This window comes from Balearica regulorum, chromosome 10 (genome assembly GCF_011004875.1).
Source record: "Balearica regulorum gibbericeps isolate bBalReg1 chromosome 10, bBalReg1.pri, whole genome shotgun sequence".
Lineage (NCBI taxonomy): Eukaryota > Metazoa > Chordata > Aves > Gruiformes > Gruidae > Balearica > Balearica regulorum.
Genome location: NC_046193.1, coordinates 12,850,365 through 12,863,535, shown reverse-complemented (window position 1 = coordinate 12,863,535; position 13,171 = coordinate 12,850,365).

Here is a 13,171-nt window from a genome sequence, read left to right as displayed (position 1 = left end):
AGCTGCCGTTAGCGGAGGCGGCAGGTATTTCTGAGAGGTGACCCCCTTTCCCAAGACAGGGCAGAGGTTTCTTTCCTGTGATGCTGAGTTAATCATATTGAAATGCTCACAGTCCCCAGCCCCTCTTGGGTGGCCAGGACCCTGACCAAAACATGGTCTCCTTCCTCTGAGCTTTCTCTCTTAGCAATGCTGCCAATACTAGCAGTAATGTAACTTTGCTCTTTTTTGGCTGCTTTCTCTTCCTAGATGTGAATGCTGTTGTTACTAAATGACACCTGTTTCCCATGGGTCCCTTCAGCTTGTAGGAAAATCCTTCTTCCCCCCCCCAGCTCAGCCGCAGACAGGCACCTCCTGAGGCCGGTGGCTTAGGTAAGTTGCTCCTTCTGACTCAGTTCTCACTGCACTGAGGTCTCGACGCCTGTCTTCCTTCTGGGTGTGTCTTGTTGACTACTGACAGCCGTAGGTGAATGGCTTGCACACTGGTTGATGTCTGATTTGTAGACATTTAGAGGTTAGGAGATGAAGTTCATGGAAATTTGTTTCCTAATATTTACCTCCTGTGTTCTGCCAGCATCTCCCCTTACCAGCACCCACCCCAGTTTCACTGCCCGCCAAGTATCTGTGGTGGTCTGCTGCCTGCTCTGTTTTCCCTCTCAGCCAGGTTCTGGTTCAGACTCTGCCCATTTTCTTCCAACAGGAGACAAATTCCTACTACAGCTCCTGCAGCCCATCCCCACCTCTGTAGGGCAGCCCCCCCGTGCTGGGTATGGGACAGCCGTTCCTTTGCAGTCCCCCAGAGTGGTGTTTGCAGCTGAGCTGTCTGCAGAGAGCATCTGCATTGCTGCATTTGGGCTGGGGGCAGGTTTTATGATTGCTTCTCGAGTTGTTCTTTGTGGTTGCTAACCCTACCTGTATGCCCCAGAGATGTGCGGTGTATCCCAGCCCCCGGGGGAAAATGGGGGCAGCGGTGCTCAGAGCCTCTGATGGGAGTTTCTTTGGGGCATGGCAGCAATCTCACTCTGCTGAATGCAGACTTGTGCCAGGTTAAGCCATCACCCTTGAATGCCTTCTCTGTTCTTGTTCCAACGCAGCTTCTAAATTAGAAACCCTACCACCTGCATGTGATACGAGCAGGGATTTTGCAACACTGGGAGGTTGAGTCAGGCATAGGGACAAGAGCCATTTCTGCTGCTGAAAGGCTCAGTTGCATTCAGGTGCCCGCTGCAATGATTTTCCTTCTAGCCCCATCTCCCCAGGGGTCGTGCAATATTGGCAAACGCACTGGTCAGCCTGGTGTCGGAGGAGCAGCCGTCCCAGCACTGGCAGCTCCAGGGCCCCGGGCGCTGGCTGGCTCAGCAGCGACTCTGCTCGCTGCCTGCCCACGGCTTTTCCCCCTGTCAGCAACAGCATGTCCAAGGTAAATTACCTCTTTTTGGAACAGCTTTAATTTGAGCTCAGATTGGCAGCCTCTGTCTTACTGTGAACCTTTTCGATATAGCAGCAGGACACCATCTGCGTATGCAAACCAAGCTGAAAACGCTTGCCGTGCTGTACCCCCTCCAATGGCCCAACCCCTGGGCGTGTTATGTGAGCTAAAATTTACTGCTCCCAATTTCCCTAGGCTGTACCCTGAAGGGAAAGCAATTTGATGCCTGTCCTTCAGATCCAGTCCCTTTTGCCAGTTCCTGCTTTTTAAGCTTCCCAGATAAAATCTAATGGAGCTTGTAAAGGCTGTTCAGATCAGCGGTGGCTGTGGGAAAGGGTCTTGTAAAATAAGAGTATTTGGATTCCTGTTATTCTCATATTTAGTTTCCTGTAGAACTTTCAGTGCTTTCTGAGCCTGGCCTACAGCTAAACCATTCTCAAGGACCAGTTAAAGACTCTTATTTATTTTCTTGATACTTTTTCTAGCATTTTGTAAAACATCTTCTGCCTATAGCACTCTTAAATGGTGAAGCAAGGAGTTTTACCACTAGAATATATCTATGTTTTGTTACGGCAGAAGGAACAGAGCTCAGTTCCTAACGAGGGTCTTCTAGTTTTTCTAAGTTTCCCTGTTTGAATATACAGCATCACCTTGGGATAAGCCCAGTGAAATCTCCGGCAGTTCCCCTGATTTACCTTCTACTCCACAAACACTGTGCTAGACCTGGGACTTTGTGCTGTGCTCATCCTGGGTCACAGCTTGATCTCTTCTCAGAGGGTAAACCCTGCAGCTCTGTTAACGTGTGGCTGCTCAAGACAGCCCCGTGAAGCAGCCCGTGCGGCTCCTCGGCAGGCACGTGGACTTGAAGGCAGCCAAAGAAGACTCCTGGCATGCTTTTTTCTTGAAAGTGGGGGTAAGGGAGGAGGAGGCTGCAGTAATTGACCTGACAAAATTTTTCGTCTCCTGTCTGAGTCCCAGTGGGCTCCGAAGAGAGTCGAGAAGTGCCAAGTCCTTGGGCTGGCCCTGTCCCACGCGAAGGCTGTCTTCCAGTGTGGTTCAGGAGCCTCTGCTCAAGGTGATTTTTCAGCATTTTTATTCCTTTCTGCACCTCTTCTTCTGGGTTGCTGAAGCTTTCCTGCTGGCTTATATTTTTATAAGGACTTGTCTCACCCATTGGGCTCTGATGACTGGGCCACCTTCCCGTCCCTGTTTCCAGAGGAGCCGTGCTGCGGCTGAGCCTCACCCAGGACGCCTGGACACGGCCCGGCTCTGCCCCAGCAGACCGCAGTTCCACCAGCAGCTCAGCTCAGCCTGTTCCAGACTCTCATTCCCTTTTTGCAAAGCCTCCATCTCTCTCAATTCTTTGGTGCATCGTTGAGCCCAGTGGCACCTCTGTTTCTCATTTTCTCTGGGCTCAACAAAAATGCCAGCCCTCAGCGTTCTCATCCCATGTCTGAGTCCAGCGTTGAACTATCTGCCCCAAGCAGCCAGCGGAGCTGTTGAGATGCCCTCGGGGCTTTCTCTGTTCCTGCCTGTGTCCAGCTCCTTTGGCTGCCTCAGAGCCTTTTTGCATGATACCCTCTGATTGCTCTCCCTCCCATCATCCCCAAAAACATCACTGTCTTTTGGCTCCCCCATGAACCTTCCTCGATTTTCTTACCCCAGAGAAGACCTAAACATCTCCGTGCACTCTTGCTGACCTATGGGGCCCTGGGATTTTTGTAGCCTTTATTTCTCTTGCCCAAGCCCATTTGTACGAGGCAGTGTCCAAACAAAATGAAAAAAAGTCAAACGATTGTTCAAACCCTTTCCTCTACCCCATGCAAACAGACCCACTCGTGAGGGCAAACAGGTCTTTCATCCATCATTTTGCTGCTGCACAGTGATGCCCCCTCTATTATTTTAAAATGTTTTTGCCTGAAGGCAAATTATTAAACAGCTTTTTGAGCAGACTTGCACCAATTTCATTGTCAAACTCTTGCTGTTTCTACACACTGAAGGCCAGATCCTGGGGGTGCTGAGCCGATTTGCTATGAGCCGTAGTTGTGCCCGCTTCCTCAGTAAAGTCTGTTTCGGCATTGCACAACGTGTCTGTTCTCCAGGGGGGCCGTGCGCAATCTCTGATCAGGACAGACGTCTGAGCTTGATCCCACTGGAATGACGTCAAAGGTTGCAATATTGTACCTCTTCCCGGCTCTGGCAGAGCCCGGCCTGGCGATGTGCCGCTGCAGTGGCTGCAGCTGCGCTTGAAGCCGTGCGGCTGCTGCCGGTTCGACCCGTGCAGCGCAGTTAATACGTTACTAAATGGCAGCACAGGTGGTCCGTGTTGCTTTGCACGGTGGAGATCTGCTTACATGCCTGGCTGTTCCTTGCAAATTCCTGCTGTTCCAGAAAACGTCTGACTGAAAGCAAATGGAAGTGGCTTTTAAAAGGAGCATCCTCTGATGTTGACCTGTGAGCAGGGCAGAGGCTGAGGTAAAACTCCAGCAAACTCCCAGCCTGTCCTGTGTTTGGGACTCAGGCTGGCACAAACAAATGTCATTTATCACGGAGCTGCAGCAGGCAGCACGACAGAGGGTGCCAGTAAATCACTGGCTGTGGTTTGGCGCTCATCTCCATGGCGCTGGTTAGGAGGAGCACATTATCTCTAAGCAGCTATTTTGAACGCTTGCTGCTGAGGTCTGCTGAAGGCAACTGGGACAGTTAAAGCAGCAGCCTCAGCTTGTACCCAACCAGTCATGGTGAAATAAGGGTGTCAGATACACTGCTACACCTGACGGCAATAGGGAAGGTTTCCCGGTGCTGCAGGGAAGGGACAAGCACATCCTTGGGGCAGCGTGGACTGACTTCCCCACACCCCGAGGCACCCCAGCCTGCTGCCCTCCCCAGAGGCTACAGCAGGGCCGGAGAGTTGTGAAATGCCGTTGTGCTGCTCAGCTCATTACTCATTGCGACCTCTTGGCATCGTTACCAGCACTGCCTGCGTCTCACCGGTCCTTCGCTGGACCTACCCGCTGGTAAGGCGGCTGCTGACATTTCACATCTGCCAGACCCAGTTTGCAGGGAGCTGATTCCAGCCCTAGATGGGTGAAATGATGTTTCTGGTTCGGTCGGCTGTGCGCTGGCCCAAGCTGTGGTCCATTTTGACAGCTCTGCACATAGGTCAGGGGGAAGGAAGAGATGTTTGACGGTTTCAATTTTTATATGAATGCCCAGGCAATTCTTAGGTTCTTAAAAGGGTGCTGACAGATTAAGAACAGCTCCCAAGTTTTGATTTTGGAAATACTAGGATTTTCCAAGTTGTAAATCCAGCAGGAGGAGTTCCAGGGTGCCGTGGCTGTGCACAGCGTCTTCTCCCGTAGGCAGCCCGGCGCTGTTCGGCAGTAGCTGCTCCCTGGGCACTGCTGCACGTGGTGAATGCCCTGGGGAAAGTAAAAAAAGATGATCTGTAATGTTAGCAGGACCATTTTTGATGGCTCATTAAGTGAACAGACTATAAGATGTAGAAGACTGTATAAAAAAAAATAATCTATGTTTACAAAAATGGGAGAGATTGTTTTTTAACATGTATAAGCAGAGGTAAAGTATCTTTAAAAAATTTGGAATTTTGAGCTGGAAATAGGACTGAGACAAGTCTTGAAAGTAAATATTTAATTACTGGATCAATTTTGATAAAGACGCAGAGTTTGCAATTGATTTCTTTAGCCTCTGCTGAGCCCATCAGTGAAACTCCTCGTTAGTACTGGTGTTGCTGTGGGTTCCATCAGCAAATAACTTACACTTGGGATTATAATTGATTTTGCATGCTAAAAGTGAAAAACTTGACATCCCTGAACCAACTTCCTTTCTGTCTTCTCTAATAGTGATAACTATCTTATCTTATTTCTGGGTGTAAAAGCAAAATTAGTTTCCTTGACTGGTCGTGTTAGCGAGGTTGTGAGAAGGGCTGGCATGACAATACTGTGCTCTTTGCAGGGCAGAAATTAGCCAGTATTTACCTTATGGGCTGTGATATTTAGACAAGAATTCCAGAGAGAATTACAATAGTGAACTTCATCTAACTCTGACGAGATTGCATGATCAACGCTTAACTGTAATAAGAGAGTTGATACTTATTGATTGACAGGAGCCATAGTGCTATCTAGAGAAGCCCTGCTGCCTGCATTAGCTCAGAAGATGATCACGATTAAATGCAAGCTTAAGGAAGGGGGGGGGGGGCGAAAAAAGTTCAGGTCTAAAAATGTTGGCCAAGCATTAGGGTAAATCTGCTTTAGAGCCAAGGGCAGTTGCTGCACTGTGCCTCTGTGGCAGACACATCCCAAGTCCACTTGGTCAGATACTGGGTGATTGAGAGAGATCTTTTCTCTAGGAAAAAACAAATTAGCATGTCATTAAGTAGAGGTTATGGAAGAACGAAATCATTAAATAAGATGCGATGTTCTCTCCCATTCAGTGATTACAGTTTCTTCTCATAGGAGCTGCCATATTCCCTGTGCCATTGGCACAATTCAGGCGTCCTGAAAAAAAGGGTTTGTCATCATCTTTCTTCTATATATTCTTCACCAGACAATTGATGTGCATTTTATGAGCATCTGTTCAGTATTGTATAATGTCAAGATTATTATCCTTAGGGAACAGGTGAAGAATCAAAAAGCAAGGAGATGAGGTGAGTCATTTCTTGCTGGAAAGACAATTAAATAGTAGCAGAATTGAGAAAGGACATGGTTTCCTCTCAAGCAGTGTTTATGGGAAAAAATATATGCCCATAACCTGAATTTAGGTCTCCATTATTTCTTGTGACACCAGTAGGGGTGAACATTTTGCTCCCAAACACTGACAGAGCAAGAAAATGTGCATCTTTAGACCACAGGATGTCTACTAAACTTCCCCCAAATTTTTTTGACAAGTCCAAGGTTGGTGAATGAAAACACTTGCTATGATCACATCTGTAGTTTGAGGAAGAATAACCCAGGTCTGAATCAGTGTCTTCTTCATTGCTTACATTGCTCTAAGGATTCATTAGATGAGAAAATAGAAGACTACATCACAATGGATAATTTTAAAAATGAGCAATCAATTTGTTTGGGGGTTGGTTTGTTTGTTTGTTTGTTTTTAATTGTTCTGCTGAGAATATCTGCCCTGTGACAAGCAAAGCAACACAGCAGCGAAATAAATCTCAGTCCAGGGCAATGCAAATTGGGAAGAAGCTCCAGAGAGTGGTGCTATTTGAAATAAATTGAGGAATTATTTTGAAACCTTGCATGGAAGAATGGAGTTTTGCCAACTATTACAATTGGACTTCAGAGTAACTGCTGAGTGGGTAATTAGTCCCTCAGGAACACGGGAGTCTGGACAAATGCAAGACAGAACAAGAGGGGAAAAAAAGTGTATGAAGAATTAACTTTAGAAAACAAGCTAGAACATTAGTCACAAGAGGGATATAACTCAACTTTCATTTTACGTTTATTCCTGTGATGAACAGAAACGTTGTTCTTAACCCCTATACTGAAGCAGGAAACAAGAACCCTCTCTCTTTTTAAGGCGGCTGGAAATACTTTATTAAAGTTCATCTCTTTGATAAGAGGGTGAAGGGGAGGGCAAAGAATTGTGCTGAACATACTGCAAACCCAGCAAACAGGACTTTTACAGGGAAAAAAACCAGTTGTGAAACTGGTTGAGATATTACGTAGTGTCTGTTGTGGTCTTCAGTGACTCCCCCATCATGAAGACGGATCAATAAGCCAAGATTTAAAAGATAATGCCCCCTCCCCACCAACATTTGCTCACAGCCTGTCTACAATGCATGGTCTCATTTTCCCGTGTGCTGAGCAGCACCACAGTTGCAAGGAGGTGATTCACCAACCCAACATACTGGAGGATCTTGGCATACCTCTTTGCTGGGTTTGCAAAGGCTTGATGAAATACAACTGCAAAGAAAACTCAAAGCATGTGAGACACTTTTGAGGTTATATAGTGCACATGTGGTTGGTCCTGCCCTTCCAGAGCTCCTGATTCATAGTCCTGTGCTGTAACTATTGAACTATAGACTTATTTGTAGAGTTTCTACACTTGGTTTTTGTGGTTCATTGCTCCCATCATTATCTCAACAGCAGCAATTTGCTAATCAGTCCTCTTTGTAGAACAGGACTGGTATTGCTTTGCATGTTTGGTGTTTAGAAAAAAGAAGAATGTAATTCGTGTGATTCCAGAGAAGAAGGAAGCTTTGCAACAATGTCTAATATGTTCATGTGTAAATCTATATAAATAGGTCATATTCACTGAACTGTGTGTCTGGAAGGTTAACAGTCACATCACAGCTGAAGGTTCAGGACCAGATCATCAGACCTGGATCTTCTCAATTTTGAGGACTTTGCACTTTGGAGCTGTCTCTACTCTGTAACTTCCAAAGAGATTGAGTCAGCCTCCCTGCTGGGCTCTCACCATATCATTGGCCAAGTGATGGGGTCCCACTTGCCCGTTCTGCACCAGTACCCCCAGGAGCACTGTCTGTTGGTGCCGCGGTGTTGCATTTCTGACCTGGTGATGCTCCACTATGACCCGAGCGAAGGTTACTGGTGTTTACATGTAGGCTCTGTGTTTACTATTTAAGGTGAGCAAGAGGCTCTGGATTCCATCGGTTGGGTCATCCTCTCTGTTTCCCAATTCAGTGCAAATGGCCAGACGCGCAGGCAGCTCTTCCTTAAAAACATACAAATTCTCTTGACAGGTGTGCCAGTTTCTGGCGGACGTGGTGTTGGTGATGCACAATGGACACCACATGGTCATAGCTGTTCATGCCTGTAAACATTGTCTTCAAAATCACCATCTCCTCTCACCATCTTGAGCCACTTCCCTGGAGTGCTCAGCACAAGGATCCTGCACAAACACCCCCAGCTCTGACGTATTCCTTCCAGGAGAGGGCAGGGGAATACAGTTTATTGCAGACCTACTCCTGAACTAGAGCCAACATTCGTCATTTCCCAGATTTTCCTGTACGTCTTCCAGTATATTTTGCTTTCCTAAACTTGGATGAGCAGAGGTAGGTGCTGAATCTCCTCGAAGTGAGTCAATGGGTTTTGTCACATTTACAGACCTGCCTGTCCCTGAGTCATCTTCAGGAGGGATAGCTTGGACTAGGCTGCTCCTCTTGCTCTTGATCCTCTCACAATGAGCCTCATGTGTCACGCTGAAGACATCGGCTTCTGTGCAGCTTCAGGACCAGGGTTTAAACAGCTGAGCCCCAGCTCTTCTGTTTCATCTCACCATCAAGCCAGGGGAGACAGTGATGGGACAACTTCTCTGTCACACATTCAGCACACCCAAATCCCTGCAGAAGGTGGTCTGATTCCCTCAGACATTCATACCCTTAGCAGGTACAGCTCTGCTCGTGGGTGCTCTTGCCAATAGATTAAAATGCAGGGGTTGTGCATGGAAACTCGAGCTTGGAGCTGGACCTGGTTAAAGATGGCCTAAAGAAATACCAGCCAGAAAGTCAGCTGATGTTTTCTCTCTCAGCATCTTAATGAACAGAAAATTTGGGAGAAAATCAGAAACTCTCCCCAGCTCCCCACTGTCTTTAATAGTCCAAAGGGTATTAACATAAAAAAATCCTAAAATTAGTTTCTTCCAACTTATCTCCCCCTAGACCTATGACTCTGACTTGAAAAGGCCGCATAATTTCCAAACCAGTGAAGGAAAGAAAAAATAAAATAAAAAAAAAAAAATCAATAAACATTGGCCCTGCAGCACAGATGTCCTTGCAAGGCCAAAGAAATTAAGTCCTGAGATTGCTGTTGCCGTTTCCACCTTGTCCTGCAGGACCACAGTCAGGGATAAACATATTCTTTGTGTCAATATTTCTGTAGTACTGAGAGAACTTGCAGTCCTTATCTGTGAGTGTCAAGGACTGCAGAGTTAAAGTGAACATAACATTACTGGAGAGTCTGACAGGGTTTTTGTTCCCTCTGTGTCTGTGTAACTGTTCTGGTGCTGAAAGCTGCAGCCCAGCGGACCTCGGCCGGACATGGCCATCGGCATTGTAGCACACGGAAGGGATCCATCTGCAGAAGGCTAATTCAAAAAAAATCCCAAAATAGAATTTGAACTTCCTTTTAATTTTTTCTTTGCCTGATTATTTTTGCTTCTCTCGTTGTAAAAGAGTGGCCTTGATTTGTAAATCACATGGAAATGTGCAAGTAATCAATTCAGCCTGACTAACCCTTGTTTTGCCAAGTGGCTGGTTGGCTCATCGGGTTACTAATAGTTTGCTGCTGCAGTAAATGGGCAATAGCAGGGGCTGGGGCAGAAATACCACAGGTGACCTCTAAAGACAGCAAAGCACTTACCCAGTGCAGCACAATTCCTCTTTTTGCCCGCCTGTGAAGTTCAAACGCTTTCCCTTCCAGTCCCCTCAAAAATCAGAAGTAATTTGCAACACAAGGCTGAGCAAATATACAGAAGATGGGAAAACCTGAAGCAGGGAAAATAATTCTCTATACAGTCACGTATGGCAAGGCAAAGTGTGGGCAGAGCCAAATAATGCTTAGGTGTAAACTGTTGAGTGTGGAGCGGCCGAGCCTTCTGCTGCCTTCCCACCTTTAATGGGTCTGTGCTACGTGGCATAACAACTTGGGAACAACTTCAGCCTACGGTTTCTTTTTAACTTTATAATGCAGTGCTACTATTATCTCCAGGATATTTTTAAAAGGCTTGAATGCTGAGGTTTATTTGCCTTTCTTGGCTGCCTGCTGTCAGAAAAAAGGCTATGAAAAGTGCCTTAATTTTACATTAGCTCCCATGTTTGACTGGGCTGTAGGAATGCTAGAAAGGTTGTCTGAGCAGGGGAACCAGTTTGACCGAAGTTCTCTCCCAAAAGGTGGCAAAAGAAAGAATGGAAAATCCCCAAGCAGGACCAAGGGATAGAAGTAATAATAGATTTTAAAAGGACTTGGCAAAAAGATGAACAGAGGGCAGGAAATCTCTTAGCGATGCACAAAAAAGATAGAGCGGGGGAAAGACACATGTATTTTGTAGCAGGGAGCGGGGGGCTCAGTCTTGCTGCAGTACCAAATGAGGGATGCTGATGTGAGGCATTGGTCACAACTGCACAAAAGTCATCCCCAAAAGCCTGTCCCAGCTCAACAGTTATTCCTGGTTCTTGTGAAAAGCTGGCAGCCAAAAGTGATCAGAATGCCTCGTATTTGTCTACATCTGGGCGTTTCTCCTGCTGTTATTAAAGGGCTCGTAGTGTTTCCAAAACCTTAGCAAACTTAGATGTGTGTCAATTTGCTTTCACTGTCATAGGGCTCCAAAGAATTAATCAGTAAATCAGGTCACAGCTTGAGAAGTACAGTCAGATATCACAGAGGGATGGAGAAGTGGCTGAGTCTGCCCAGAGCCTGGCACCTACCACTGTAGCTCGTAATTCTCAATTTTTTGGTTTAATCCCCAAAGTGCACCTGCGGAGCACAGAACCAGGATTGTGGCTTGAGGCCCCCACAGCAGATTCATGAGTACAGCAATGCGATCATCCTGGGAAAGAGAATTTCTTGGATAAAATCTCCGCTCAGAAAAGGTGCTGTGGAGGATGAAGCTGTGGACATCTTTCTCCAAGGATGACCCCAGATGGGGGCTCCAAGTGACAGTGACTTTTGCATGTTTTCTCATTATTCTCTGTTGTACAATGACAGGTTGGTACAGAAGTGAAATTTTTTATGCTGAAGCGAGATCTCAGAACTTTTGCTATCGTATATCCTGTTTGTTTGTTTTTAACATGTCCTTTGTCTCTGTCTAGAAATTTTGTCTGGGCAGAAAAAAGAGGACTTTGGATATTTGTCCAGGGTGGCCTGATGTCCAATAGCTTGGTCAGGGCAGTAATTTCTACAGGAGTGCTGGACACCCAGAAATGCCTAAGGCACAATTGCTGAACATATGCCCGGGGGCTTTGCTGAAGTTTCCCAGCACAGATGATCCTATGGGCACAGCAAAGGGTAACTGGATATATGCAAAAAGTTCCGTACATCCAGAACTTGTCACATAGTGCGTGAGCAAGCTCAGGTCAGGGGTTCATCCCAGATGCTCTGGACTCACTTTCCAAGCACTGTGTGCTGCCTGCCTGCATTTTTACTATGCTTTCCCAGGGAAATCTCAGGGAGAAATACAGAAGCCTTAGTTACAATCGCCTGATTGTTTCCACGGCATTTCACCTCACAATGATCACTGTTGCCGTATATTGAATGGGTAGGATGCTCTGTTGGGTTCTTCAGATGTGAAAAAGCATCGGATCCCTCCTCCATTGCAGCGTGCAGCCGCACAAGGGCTGGCGCCAGCACAAGGGGAGACGGTTGGACATCCCCTCTGGTAGTAGCACATGTTTGGATCTGTTTGAGCCCACTGAAAACATCACATCTCCATATTGCTAGCTTCAGCAACAGCTAATGGCGCAGTCCTGTAGCTGTGTAGTGGGCAGCGCATCCAGCCTTGAGTAGTACTTTTAGGAAAGCAGAAAGGTTGTAGGCCTAGGATGGATGAAACGTGAGAAGCAGAACTGGGACACCCACCATTTTATTTCCTTGTAAGGTAAATATGGGATTTCACTGCCTCTCCAGCAATTTAGAGAAAGTCAGGAACTACTATAACTAAAAAAGAAATAAATTCTCTTGCATGTGGAGAAACAAAATTTGGAGAAACAAAATTTAGAGAAACCTCTAACGTGTTCCAATGCATATGTAGGTCATAATAATAATAATAATATTAAGATTGTAACTTTTGGGTTTTTTCATGGTAATAAAAATCATAAGGGAATTTCATATCTGTACAGCCATTAACTCAAATTCCATTTAAGTTCAGTCTTGAGGGCTTGGGATTTTAGCTGTATCTAAATCTCAAGCCCTTTGCATTGCATCAAGGTAAACTTTACCTATTCAGGAACAGGGGGTTTAATTGAGAGAAAAACAGTAATGCAAGGTTTGCCAAAAATCTCTTTGGGGTAAAAATATTTAAGGCCAGGGTTTTTACCGATGTAATGCTTTTTACATCACTGAAGTTACAGTAATGCAGAATTTGGCCCTGATGTTTTTGTATAAATATAGTATCTAGGAATTTGATGAGCATGTATTTATGCATTATTCACTGAGATGATGTGGAGAGGAAGAGCAAGGTCTGCATGAGAGCAGAGCCCTGAGCATCCCCAGGTCCTTTGGTGATACCCACCAGGGTGAGACAGCACCTGTGGGGTCACCTCTGCACTGCTGCTGGGCCGCGTCTGCTGTGACGTGTCGAGGCTGAATGTCCTCTTGGGAAGAGACAGGTTTATGTTTGCCAAAATGTGAAATGTGTTACTTGCAATTCTGAAGCAGTGCAGGCAGAGGATTTTTTTGCCAGTTTAAGGCCCTGGGCTGGAGTTGAAAAGAGATGAAACTGTGGCTTGGTTCTGCCACAGACGTTTGGTTTGACTGTCTGTGCCTCAGTTTCCCCCCATAAAAATCATCAAATGAGGATAACACTTAATTTTTCCTGCAGGACAGCAATTTGCAGTCCTGAGGCTCCCTCTCAGTGGGAGAGTAGGGATGGTGCTCTGTCCTATGTAGCTCTCAAAAAGGTGCACAGACTGTGCTCTGATATCCAGGCTGCACCTTCCCAAGGATCTGAAAAATGAAAAACTGCATTTGAAAAAACACTGGTTGAGCAGAAGAACTCACTGCTGCTGCAGCTGGCACTCCTGCAAGCTTCCTCAGCTGGGCTTCA